We start from the raw sequence: 3,328 nt of genomic DNA, 5'->3' as shown, positions 1-3,328 counted from the left end.
TAACAGAGGGACTTTGCGGGGGATTCTTGAAAATAGATTAGCTTCACACAGACGTCTTCTAACTGTCACAGTACTTACAGGTAACTCCAGACTGTCTTTGATCATCCTGGAGCTGATCATTGGCTGGGCCTTTGCCATTCTGGTTATTCTTCGATCCATTTTGATGGTTGTCTTCCGTTTTCTTCCACGTCTCTCTGGTTTTGCTCTCCATTTTAAGGCATTGGAGATCATTTTAGCTGAACAGCCTATAATTTTTTGCACCTCTTTATAGGTTTTCCCCTCTCCAATCAACTTTTTAATCAAAGTACGCTGTTCTTCTGAACAATGTCTTGAACGACCCATTTTCCTCAGGCTTTCAAATGCATGTTCAACAAGTGCTGGCTTCATCCTTAAATAGGGGCCACCTGATTCACACCTGTTATTTCACAAAATTGATGACCTCACTGATTGAATGCCACACTGCTATTTTTTTGAACACACCCCTTTCAACTAATTGCCCAATTTCACAGCCTTAAGAGCGTGCATATCATGAATGCTGGGTCTTGTTTGCTTTCTGAGAATCTACTGCACCTACTGGTAACTTGTTTGCCATGTAGCAATAAAAAATATACTAAAAACCTGGATTATTCTGGTTAGTCACATTGTACTGCTATTATTTTGAACAATACTGTACGTCAATTCCCAAACTTAACTTCCTGTCTTCACTTTTAAGAGGAAACACCCGCTTAGATGTACAGGAAACAGATGGGTTACCTCTCTAAAGTTCTCGTTTCTAAACACAGACATTTCTCAGGACAAAAAAGGTCAAAGCCTGCCAAATTATGTAAGCATTGTTCAGCTCACCCCAAGGCCTGTACTCGCTGGTATATTACATTTTAACTTGTAACTTGTTTGTTTTAACCACTACATGTGTGATCTAAACCATCCATTATAGAGTGCCATAGTTGTGGTTACTAAAATCTGGAACTGAGTTCTGGTTCCCTCGTGTCTAAGTCAAAGAATTTTTGACTAAAATCTAAATCTTATCAAAAGAAATTTATATAGCACTTTTAAAACTGTCTTGTTGAACAAAGCACTTCAAATATGAGCAATAATAAATAAATAAAAACAGAATCATAAGCAAAACAGTTAAACACAGGTGTCATGGTCTGTGCTCACTTCCTGCTGGGGGCTCTTATTTTGTAAGTGACTTTGTGTCATGATTCCCACCAGGATGCTGCCAGATTGTTCTAGACCCCAGCTCTGACTTTCCAGCATTCTCTTCGGTATTGGTATTTTTTTGTTTCTGACCCGGACTGCTTCCTTGGATTATTCTGTTCTGCCTTGCCCTCTTATTTCGGACTGCTTCTGTGTATCGGCTTAACAGACTTATCTTTGGACAACGTATTTTGGATTCCCCTGGATGTATGTGTTTGCTGGCTCTGATCTCGGACTGTTATACCGACCGTGAGTTTTGTGTTTCCACCGTGTCTTGTATGGTTTTTTGTTTACGTTAGTTCTCTTATTAAAGAGACGGGTTTTGTTCATTACTTCCTCGTCTGGCCATTTAATGAGTTCACCTAACACTTTTCGGCCGCATCGCGCGCCGTATCTGACACTTTGAGGTGTTTCACCATCTCATTAGTGCTGTTCCAAATTGAATGAATCAGTATCTATACTAGTATATTTAGCAGGTTTGATATGAATTGCTTTAACGCTGGTACGTACTGACACCAGGAAATAGCATTATGTTGCATGCAAAAGTCTGACACCGAAAAAGACATTCAAATCTTCCTGTCTATTCACTTTCTATATGATGCCAACCTAACTACCAGCAAAATAAATCAAAGCATTTCAACCATAAATAGTGTTAAATACACACTTTACTGTGTAACAGAATTTAGCTTAAACAGTGCAGCAGGAGACACGTTTTCCCCTCAGGGCTTGCCGTCGCTGTAGGTACTGCTGCTGCTGGCACCATTCAGTACAATCAGTACAACTCGTTCAACAATTAACTTGAAAAACCGAACCTCCATGAACATTACAGTATTGACTATGAAATTTTTAAACTACAAACTGTTCGTTATTTTTTCAAATACTTCTTACCATAAACTCGTTACCATTTCACCTTTTCTCATTCAGATTTAATAGCACATCAGAGAGAATGTATGTGACACCTTTCATCAAACTTAATTTGACAGGTGGCCCCGCCCCCTTTGTCCCTTTTTCAGCCAATCAGAATCGTTCTTTCAGTCCTTAGTCCCGCCTTCCGGTTTCCGGTCCACGTGGTCTCCACGTGGCCCCCACGTGGCCTCCACGTGGTACTTGGGTGTACCCTCCAACCCCCCTGCATCTGCTGATGAAGATAATGAAGTGATGACCTATCTCTAGCTGCAGATCAGGTGGTTGTGGTTTTGGTCAACCGCAACTGAAAAAGATAAACAAACAGAAGTTACAATGTGTACACGCCTGTTAGTGTATAGATAAGAATATAACTGTATTTTGATATAGGTTTTAGGTTGATCCTATAAAATGATGTTTGGAATAAAACACCTAACAGTGGTTCACTTGTTCATTTTTACTATCTGTTGTAAACAATGAGCTACAGTGTTTTTTTTCTATTGCACAAAAAGAGTAGTAAGATAAAATTGTCAATGAACAGCATTTTCTTTATATTCTGTGAAAAGACAGAATTTCAAACTACTGTCAATGAATAGCGTATTTAGTACATTATTTTTTGACCATACATTTCAGCGGTTAGGGGTGAACACATACCTTCCTTTTTAATGTGTCCCTCTGTCACGGTTGTATTTTTGCATGCTTCTCCACCCCGCCCCCTCAACCGTTGCGGTTACAGCCCCCCCTTTCTGTAAAGCAGAGATAATAGTGCAGTAAACGTTTTTTCTTATCAGTAGGTAGACACTCACCCCCTCTCTCTTTATAAAAAGACAGTGTTTTCCATATACCTCTCTAGAGTGAAAAAATAAACTGTATTACCCTCTGAGAAAAACAAAAATGACTACTCCTTCTTTTCACCCCTCGAAAATGGATGGGATCATCGCTAACACGCCAGTAATTATTACCGAGCAATCAAATCTAACCAACGCACCAAGAAAGGCGACCATGCATCTTGTTTGAGTCCAGAAGCCGCCTGCATCTTCACTTCGAGGTGAAATCAAACTGCAGACAGGTTATTTTGGCTATATTTTTTTATATGGTACTGGAGAGTTGTCATTTTACCAGCTAGACGAGGGCGAGACATTTAGCCCTGATACCGTGAAAACCCCGATCACAGCTAGCGATTGGGGTGTTCTCAAATCACTGGTTATACAGTACCTTAAGGAATGTT

The sequence above is a fragment of the Monopterus albus genome, unplaced genomic scaffold (genome assembly GCF_001952655.1).
Source record: "Monopterus albus unplaced genomic scaffold, M_albus_1.0 scaffold416.1, whole genome shotgun sequence".
Taxonomy (NCBI): domain Eukaryota; kingdom Metazoa; phylum Chordata; class Actinopteri; order Synbranchiformes; family Synbranchidae; genus Monopterus; species Monopterus albus.
Note: the sequence above shows the minus strand (reverse complement) of the source record.